Below are 10,851 nucleotides of genomic sequence, written 5' to 3'. Positions count from 1 at the left end.
GAATACTCTTAGAGCAGATCGAAGAGCACGGGTTGGGCAATAGACTGAGATGAGAGAGGAAAGGTAGGAAGATGCAGCTTTGTGGTTGTGGGTGAGGGGAATTATTTCAAACTATAGTCGGAAGTAGATGGAAAACCAGTGCAGGGACTGGAATGAACTGTAGGAATCCATGTAGAATCTGGATATAAAGACAAGTCTGGCTGCTGCATTAGGAATAGATTGTAGAGTTTAGCAAGTGGAAGAATGATTAGTAGGGAGTTACAGTAGACCACCGCTGCATCTAATGATGTCAGGAGGACAATATGCAATGTTACAGTTGACCTCCGCTACATCTAGCGATGGCATGAGGACAATACGCATTGTTACAGTAGACCATCGCTACATCTAATGATGGTAGGAGGACAATACACAATGTTACAGTAGACCACCGCTACATCTAACGGTGTCAGGAGGACAATATGCAATGTTACAGTAGACCATCGCTACATCTAACGGTGTCAGGAGGACAATACGCAATGTTACAGTAGACCACCGCTACATCTAACGGTGTCAGGAGGACAATATGCAATGTTACAGTAGACCATCGCTACATCTAATGATGGTAGGAGGACAATATACAATGTTACAGTAGACCACCGCCACATCTAATGGTGTCAGGAGGACAATATACAATGTTACAGTAGACCACCGCTACATCTAATGGTGTCAGGAGGACAATACACAATGTTACAGTAGACCACCGCTACATCTAATGGTGTCAGGAGGACAATACACAATGTTACAGTAGACCACCGCTACATCTAATGGTGTCAGGAGGACAATATACAATGTTACAGTAGACCACTGCTACATCTGATGGTGTCAGGAGGACAATAGGCAATGTTACAGTAGACCACTGCTACATCTGATGGTGTCAGGAGGACAATACACAATGTTACAGTATACCACCACTACATATAATGGTGTCAGGAGGACAATGCCCAATGTTACAGTATACCACCACTACATCTAATGGTGTCAGGAGGACAATATACAATGTTACAGTAGACCACCGCCACATCTAATGAAGTCAGGAGGACAATACGCAATGTTACAGAAGACCACCGCTACATCTAATGGTGTCAGGAGGACAATATACAATGTTACAGTAGACCACCGCTACATCTAATGATGTCAGGAGGACAATAGGCAATGTTACAGTATACCACCACTACATCTAATGGTGTCAGGAGGACAATACACAATGTTGGTGAGGTCAAACAGAAGTTCCACAAGATCAGATAAAAAGATTTGTTTAAATTTTATATTGCCAATTACATGAACTACAGGGGGCACCCACCAAATTGATTTTCAAGCGGTACCTTGCTAATTCCATTCCTTTCGTCGAATATACTGATGACCCTTCCGTCTTCAGGCATTTGGTTTTAATTACTTCTAAGAATATTCTGAAATTAGCTCCATGATTTTCCATAATAAGTAGCAGGTTCTCATCATCTCAACTAAGAGACATCTGATGGCCACTGACACTTCTGAAGAGGCAAACAGAAATGAGAGGTTACCTCAACTGGAATGTACTCACTTTGAAGGCTGGTTAGCCACACATGAACAATACATAGTGCAGAACATCCGTACGCTGTGCTAAAAGACATTTCACAGAAAGAGAAGTTGCCACAATGTGACCATAAATTCTTTGGCGTGTTGAAAATACAAAGAGGATGTTATTAAATTAAGTTAATTCAATAAATTCATTGAATATACAAACTATAAGAGTGACAAAGTAGACTCTCACAGTAGGGCACAGTGTGGGATCACTAAAGTATTTACCAAAGAATGATGGAAACTCAGATCACCCACAGCACCACCATAGAGAATGAATATAGCAGGTGGTCCCCAATTGGGAGAAGTAGATTTCTGCTTCTCAAGATCAATGGTCAGGCCACCATCAATGGCCCACATGTATCAAAAACAGTGCAAACTGCACTATGTGAAGTTTGCCTATGTATAGTGCAGGGTGCACCAGATTCATGAATTGTTTTGGTGCACCTTTAACATAAGGCATAATTCTGTCGGACACGGCATGAAAAACCGGAACACCCCTTTAGGTGCAGAATTTTGTGTCAAGTTGGGTATAGTGCAGCCGCTACACAAATATGTCACGGACACTTGTAAAATAAATGTGCAGATAAAAAACTGGTGCAGGGGCTTTAAAGGAAAACAACCACTGAAAAAAAACTATAAATACTCAACTCCACTCCTCTTCATCCTGATCCTGGTACAGTCTTGACACGCCAGGATAACCTAGAAAATAAATTTATAATTAGCAGCACGAATCATAGGGACAAGATGTCAAGTGCTCTGGGCTGCTAATTATGCACCCCCCCGCAACTCCCACTCCAATTATGCACACCCATGCCACCTCCCTCTCCCAGCATTTTTTCTCCGTGCTCCATGCTGCTAATTATGACTTTTTTTTTCTAGGTGATCCCGAAGTGTGAAGACTAGCAACGGACAGCACCTGGATCAAGATGAAGAGGAGCGGAGGTGAGTCTTTATCGTTTTTTAAAATGTTTTTTCAGTGGTTGATTTCCTTTAATAAATGTGGCTTATTGTCTCGTAGATAAGGGATATTTGAACTTGAGACAACAATCTTAAAATTTAGCAGGAGAACCAGGAACTATGCAAGACAATGTCGAAAATAGAGTGAATTACAAAAATAAGACTAAATTTAAGGAGAAAGGCAACAGCAGAAGATGATCTTGGCCCTTCTTGCAGAGAACACTTGAGTTAAGTTAGTGTTCACCGGATAAATTAACATCTGAGGATTAAAGGGATCTTAGGCAAGAAATAGGGCTTAAAGGGAATGTTTCAGGTATGAGATACAAAATAAAATAAAATAAAAAGGAGATCAGTGTTCAAAGGGATTTCTAATCAGTGGCTCTGCTAGAAACCCCACTGAACAAGAGAATGGGGGATCCCGTTCTCACTAACTGATAGAGCAGTAGGTCAACCATGAATCCTTTCACGCCATTCAATACTTAGAAAGTGTTGCAAATTGGCAACTGCACTCCCATTCGCTGTGCTCAGCAATTTAGAGAGCTCCTAGAGCAGTGATGGCTAACCTATGGCACTGGTGCCAGAGGTGGCACTCAGAGCCCTTTCTGTGGGCACTCAGGCCATCACCAGAGATGACTCCAGGTATCTTCCTGCAGTCCCAGACAGCCCAGGACTTGCTGTGCACAGAGCTATTTTAAAGTGACAGCTCGACCTGGGACTATTTTCTGCTTTATTGGTGTCCTCAGAGTGCTGGTATCAATGAAAACTGTGACAGAGCAGGGAGCATAAATCACAAATTAAATTCTATGTTGGCACTTTGCAATAAATAAGTGGGTCTTTGTTGTAGTTTGGGCACTCTGTCTCTAAAAGGTTTGCCATCACTGTCCTAGAGTATTAAATTGAGTGGCAAAACACATGCTTGACCTGCTACTCCATCAATTAGGGGGAACTGGACCCTATGGGGAACATTTACTTACACCGTCCACGGAATTCACCGAAAGTGCATTGTCCGATGATTCACTAAGATCGTGCGCCCGATATCGTGCATGTGTAGCTTCCCCGCTCAGGTCCGCCGGAGTTCACCTTCTTCCTGGTGCATGTAAGAGCTTGATCTTGTGACACAATTTGAGAGTTAAATCCCATGAATCAGGTGGATCGTCTGATGGCACGCCCCCCGCATGGAAGCCAGTGCAGCCCCGACACAATCCCAGCTCAGACACCTGTTAAATACCTTTCCGAGCCGTGCAATGTCCAAAAAAATGCAAAGTCCGACGAAAGTCCAGCGCGACCCTTAGTACATGAGCCCCTATGTGAGAATGGGACCCTACTGTTCATTGCCCAATGTTTCAGTAAATTAATAAGATGTCTTCCATTTTCAGCAATCAGACAAAACCAGCAAAGTATTTTAGAAAGTTGCACAAATTTTAACTACGCTTTATTATTCTGATCTAATAAAGACCACCAAATATTTATGATGTTAGAAAAAAATTGTAAGGCCATAAATTCGGGTGTTAATGAACTCTTAAGTACTATAAAGCTGGAGAGAAATAGCCTCAAACTAATAATTAAAGGTGCCTTATTGTGGTCTCCCTCTGCTCCAACTTCTTGGTTGTTAAGAAGTGGCTTGGCAGAGAGTCCACATGCCGTGCTTGCAACATATTGCAACAAAAATAAGACGTTTTTACACATTTTGATCCCAGCAGACCATGGAAGGTGTTGGACAGATTTATAAATGTCATGTACAGTAGGGACAAGGGACACATTGCTATGTTCTTTTGCTCTGGCTTTAATAAATCCTCCTCACATCTAGCGTTTGTGAGGACATTTGTATATTATTTACAAAACTCTTTCAAATGTTCTAACAAAACAAGTCATGTTTGCTGAAAACAGCCAATCAGATTTGAGATTTAAAATTGCTGCAATTCGGGCAATATAGTACCGTTTTGTAAAAGCAGCTTTTATACAGATGCCCATTTTTTTGACTGAAAGCAAAGCAGTTTTAAGTCTTGTTATAAACACAAAAAAAAGGAAAAAATTCCATAGTACCTCAAGAAGAGAGTCGTATATAATGAAAAACATTTAAGTTCAAATACTTGAGTAACCCACAATCCAGAATAAAACCTGATGCAAATTAAAGATATGTAATATATTAAGCTCTTACATTTTTTTTTACTTTACAGGTTGTAAAATTAAGGCACAGGCAGAGGAGGGGAGGTCACTTATCTGACAATACGCGTGGGGTCTGAGTCCCTCTCCCTTTCTCTGCCTATGCCTTCACTTATTTACTATTTTTATGGACTACTTTTGGGTATTGCATCATATTGGTGGAGATTATGACTGGCCTACATAATGCAAGTCTTAAAACTTCTTCCACTTGCGGTCCGACGCCCATTAACTGGCCTCTTAGTGAAAATGGGAACAAACTCTACCAGTTCTGATCTTTAGACCAGATCTCAACTGGTAGAGTTCGTTGCTATAGTCTCATTCAAGTTTTCTGCCGAAGATTATGGTAAATGTCCACGCCCAAGCGGCCCTCCACACCCAGTCTCCACCCGAACACGCCCATAGTGGCACATTTACTTACCCGGTCCCTGAGGTGCGTTGTCCGACGAGGATGAAGTCCGGCTCGATTCACTGAGATCGTGTGCCATATATCCTGCATGTGTTGCTTCCCCGCTGAGGTCCGCCGGAGTTCGCCTTCTTCTTCCTTGTGTGTGTGAGTGCATGTCTTGCGACACAATTTGAATTTTAAATCCTGCGCTTAGTCCGATTCAGTCAGGTTTTCCGATGGCCACGTCCCCCGATTTGTCTTGCATGAAAGTCAACGCTAAAATCCGATCGTGTGCGCCCAAATCCCCTGTTAAATGCAGCGCAAATTGGAAATAGTAGGGGAAACCCGACGGAAATGCGTTGTGCGGACCCTTAGTAAATGTGCCCCATAGTGTTTAGCAGGTCCGACAAACTCTGAAACCAGTGAGGAGAGTGAGATTCGTATGGTTTCTTCAACAGATTTCGCCATAGTGAATCCCATCCCCAATTGTGTCTTTTTGCATTGATGCATTCATATCAGTGGCCCATTATATTTGTCATTTTCTTTAGGCAGAGTTCATTAGGGCTTTTACACATTTAGCCATTACACATTTAGCCCTGGGTTGCTATACACACTTTCCATGTGTGTTCTTAGTGTTTTTATCTTCATGTATTTTATTGGATGTCTTTTTCTTAAATACAAATGTCCATTATATGCATCAAATTTCTTGTAGCTTGGCATTTGTGTATATGGTATACTATACTATATACGGTAGTACCTTTCTATTGGCATGGTAATGTGTCTTTTTGGTTTTTGTTACCTGGTTACATTTTTGAATCGCTATGTGGCCTGTGCAGGTAGCGGTACTATGTAACAGGATGTAGCATAGACTCCATGCCTTACTATGGCTCCATACAACTCTTAGGTCATTGTAAGCCTCAATACAGACATGTACATGTGGCTAAGACTGCATATGAATGTGTACATAACAGACACATAGAAAAACTAACTCTTTAAAAAATTACTTTTCTTACTCAAAACATTGTTTTTACTGATTTATAATAAAACAAAGTCTAATTAAATTTTACCGTAATGAGAATGTCGAAAATGAGAAACAGAATTTGCAAATGTTTATCATACAAAACATTTTTGGGGACAGTTTCTGCTATTAGTTTTCATAGGAGGAGCAGAGAGGCCTCTGGTGGGATGTTCCTGCCAACAATGATGTCTTTTATAAGGTTGACTTAATCTCCTCCAGATGCTCTTATACATACGCTTTCAGAACTTCACAGGTCTCTTCTTCGGAAGTTTAATGATAACTTTTATCAGGGTAATTTATCATTATGAGAAAGTTCCATTAAATTGAAGGTGTCGGATCCTATAGATGGAAATCTCACTATGGAAAAAAAAATGTAGCACGCGCCATCGAAAATTTTAGTTTTTCCTTGTACAAGTTAGCGAGATTTGTTACAGAATAAACAAATAAGGAAGAATAAACAACGACGAATAGAATGTGTATTGAATTACACATTTCCAGAAATTGGCATGTCAGGCGCATTTTTCCTTTGTCATCGTGTTCAAATGTGACAAAAATAATATAGACCCTTTTCTGCCAAACTATTTAGTAAACTGAAGACCAGGCCAGTTCAACCATTTCATGATAAATGCCTCCTAGTTAAGTATCCCGTGTTTGAATCATTTTTGTCCAATGTCCAGGCATTTGTTTAAACAAAACCATTCTTCTTGAGATGTTACATCTACGTTCAGCAATGAAGAATTTTAGGATTTTATTACGCCAGTGATCATAAAAGAAGATTTCCATTATTCTACGCACCATAAAACCGACAATAACATATCATTTGAGGTGACGGTGTTTACGGTCGACATGGGAAACATTACTGATGTTGTGGGATGAGAAATACTATTACAATCTCAAAAGATTCTGTGGGTAATTATAAAGTTGACATTGGATCAATAGTCTTGGGTTGTTTGCTCTGTGTGGTTTTTAGCAGTTTTTTTTTTTTTACAGTATATGGCATGTGAAAAGGAATAAGTACATCCAGGCTCAGACTGGCACACAGGTGGGCCCCTGAGCTTAGTGGACCACCACGTCATGCAACATTTGTGCCGAACCCTCAAGGATATTTTTAAGCACCCTATGATAATATGGGTAGGTTATCTACCCATTTTATCTTTATATACTGAAGATGACATGTCAGATGAGATGTCATTTAAGTATAATGTCTAGCCAACCAGTATCCTTCCTCCCTGGGCCTTCTCAATCAGGTTGGGGAGCCCAATTACACTGCAGTATCTATATATAGGCAAAGTCCAGTCAGCAGGTTACTGACAGGACTCCTAGAAACATAACGATCCAAGGCAAGGGCTAGAGAGCAAACTATGGGTCCGCTATGTTTTAGCAAATTGTGAATGGATATCAGCTAGTACCTGCATAGAGTTGTACAGTTCTGGGACTTATGAAATGATTTTATTGGTGGGCCCTAGATAGTTCAGTCCAACACAAGGAATCTGTAAGATGCTTTAAGAGTTTGCTCTGCAGATAAAGTTATTTTATCTAAGCATCACATCTGGTTCTATGAAAGTGTTGGAGCACAGCACCAATCAACAGTTGGGGAGGCATCCAGACACTCCATTTAAACTTACCTGTGACTTAACACAAGTACCTATTAAATACTTCTCTACTGGCATTGAGATTCTGTGTATTTTACTGTGCTTTAGGCTGCATTCACACGACCGCAAGGGGGGCGTATATACGGCCGACGTATATACAGCCGATATACGTCCCCCATAGACGGCAATGGGCGTGCGGCGCCCTACGGGAGCGGTACAGTGCCGCACACGTGCGGCACCGTACTGCTCCGTGCCCCGTGAAAAAATAGGACATGTCCTATTTTTTCAGGGCATACGGCGCCGTGCGCCATATATCCCTATGGAGAGGGGCGGGGGTGAGCAGCGCTCTCCCCCTCCTCCTCTCCCCGCACGCTGCCGTGTGCCCGCCGTGCTACGGTACGGCGGGCACCAGTCATGTGAATGCAGCCTTACTGTGATTCTCCCTGTACCTTGACAATTGTTCTGCCTTACGATTTTGTACCTCGTCGCCATCTATCTGTCTGTCTTCTGTTTAGTGCACTTATACAGGGTAGGGATCGTTTTCCAGTTGTCTCTTGCAATTTAGTGCAGGGCTATCAACTAAGTAAGGACAGGGGTTTTGGGAAGTGCAGGGCTCGCACCTCTTCCCTGACATAACTCAAAACCTGGTATTAACATAAAACACACCTAAATACAGAGTATTTAAAGTGACCTCCCCAACCAGAAAACTAAATTATATACATAAAGTTACAATAATTGTCAAAGCATCTGTTGCGTTCCAAACTGCTCCAGGTGGCTACAATACTTAATTCACTTAAATTAAGTAAATAAAGGAAAATAAATGCTGAATCTAATGGCATAGATTGCTCTAGGTATACATTTGAATGGGACAGGAATAAGTGGAGGGACATCTGTCTGATCAGGTCCAGCTTCTGGAACCCCCACTGGTAAAATGAAAAGTAATCACCTCTCCTAAACTGAATGTAATAGTATGTCAAGCAGGGCTACTGCTGCTCCATTTATCTCTATGGTGCTGTGGGATTTCATGCAGTACCAAGACTGCTCCATTCCTACAGGCAATAGTAGACCCCACTGATTACAAATTTGTCACCTTTCCTGTGGATAGTCAATAACCTGCATACTTCGTCCAGCCCTGGACAAATAATTTTCCAAGGAATATAAAAATTAAGCAGCATATTCACTGGTGACTGATGTTTCTAACTAACTTTATTCTCCTTTGCTGATTGTTCTGGTGCTAAAATAATTCATCTGGTCTGAGGGCCAAGGAAGGAGTGCCTTTACTCCCTTCCAATGGTGCTCCAACTCTGGGTCACATAGTCCCAGAGTCACAGCATCAGTGATGAGCTGCAGTTTCTTGGGCACACCAATAAAAAATATTCTGGGGACCCACCATTCATCATCCTCCTGGGAATAGCCCCTGCTAGCCTAAAAATTAGGTTGTTGCTGTATCTCTGGGGAGCAGTTTTAAGTTAGAGAACCCTCACACAGAATAGTTGCAAGATGTATAACAACGTGGTTAACCCTGCTGTGTCTAAGGGAGCTGGATTTCTTCAGTACAACAGCATGAATCCAGGTCCCAGTCACATGATGCAATTACAGTCTGAGTCTCTGAAGGTGTTAACCATGTGATCCAAAGTCAGAACATCTTTTCAAGGCAGTATCCCTAAGACCAGACATACTATTTTATCACTGGAGTAACCAGATAGGGGAAATAAGTTAGTTAATTACATCTCTTAGAAGTTAATATACTGTAATTCTGCAGGAACAGGGTCAGCTCCAGGTTTCAGTAGGCCACTAGGCGACAGGGCCTCAGTTGGCCCCTTTGCAGTAAACTCTCGTATAAAAAATTCTGAAACTAAAACAGTCACCTGTTCCCTAAAATATTCCCTTTTTTATCATACTAAAAAGCCCCCCCCCCAATGATTATTTCGTATAAAGCCCCCCTCAGACCCTAAGGATTCATTAGATACAATCCCATGGATTCCTTATGTACAGCCTTATGTGGGCCCCCCCAGCAGCTATGGGCCCAGCACTTGCCCAGGTAAACCCAGTGCTGCCGCTGACCCTGTGTAGTAACATTAGTTGGCTCTATATGGCGCAAAAATCCACATTTACAGTGAGAGCTCAGATGCTATTAGTGACTATGGCTCCCACCATTTCCAACATCATGTGATGCTTTTCTGACCTTTATACGTTTAGAACAGATTATAAACCTAAAGCACATTTCAAAATAATACAAATTTTCTGTGCAAGATAAATGGATTGATATTGAGATGGGAATTACTCTAATCCCTTTCATTAACAAAAAGTCCATTTTAATGGAAAGAATAAAAACCTCTTGGGTTCTTAAATTTAAAGCGATACGCAGCAAAGTCATTCAAGAAGCTGATAAAAGAAAGGTGTTATCTTAAGTCCTAATCACTGCACGCCATTGACCCTTAAATATGCCATTTATCAACCTGAAACTGTTCAGCAGAAAAGTGATGGAAGCTACTTATAATATCTAATGACAATAGTTCTATTGTTAATGAGAAAAGTTTAGGTCTAGAAGAAAGACCACTAGCAAAAGCCCAGGAGATGGATCTGGCGTCTTGAAGTAAATGTGTGAAGCTTTAGACCAGAAGAGTTAAAAAGTAGTCTCCTAATAAAACACTTTATGGAAATCTACCATCAAAATCAAGCATTTATAAACCAAGGGCACTTACTTATAGATGCACACACTGTGACTGTGGTAATCTTCTTATATTTCTTATTCATGGTCTCCTTCCTTCTAAAATCAACTAAAATTTAACTGTCTATGGTGATGGAAGATCTGCCTCTCCTTTAGGTGTAGAGGATGTCCCCTGTCCATGCTGATGGTAGAACCACCTCTCCTCTAGGTGTGGAGGATGCCCCCTGTCTATGGTGATGGTAGAACCTCCTCTCCTCTAGGTGTAGAGGATGCCCCCTGTCTATGGTGATGATAGAACCACCTCTCCTCTAGGTGTAGAGGATGCCCCCTGTCTATGGTGATGGTAGAACCTCCTCTCCTCTAGGTGTAGAGGACGCCCCCTGTCTATGGTGATGGTAGAAAAGCCTCTCCTCTAGGTGTAGAGGATGCTCCATGTCTATGGTGATGGTAGAACCTCCTCTCCTCT

The 10,851-nt window shown here is 41.6% G+C and overlaps 1 long non-coding RNA gene across 1 annotated transcript in view; it reads right to left on the bottom strand.

The window, feature by feature from the left end:
• Nucleotides 1-2,247: 2,247 nt before the first annotated feature.
• LOC140117504 (uncharacterized) overlaps nucleotides 2,248-10,851 on the bottom strand; it is a 31,536-nt gene continuing 22,932 nt past the window's right edge. The window contains exon 3 of the long non-coding RNA XR_011853030.1: nucleotides 2,248-2,298. This is a non-coding gene — a long non-coding RNA (uncharacterized lncRNA). The remainder of the gene's footprint in view (nucleotides 2,299-10,851) is intronic.

Source organism: Engystomops pustulosus, chromosome 2 (assembly GCF_040894005.1).
Source record: "Engystomops pustulosus chromosome 2, aEngPut4.maternal, whole genome shotgun sequence".
In the NCBI taxonomy this organism is placed as follows: Eukaryota; Metazoa; Chordata; class Amphibia; order Anura; family Leptodactylidae; genus Engystomops; species Engystomops pustulosus.
The sequence above is the reverse complement of the archived record's forward strand: the minus strand, read 5'-3'. Positions and strand labels throughout refer to the sequence as shown.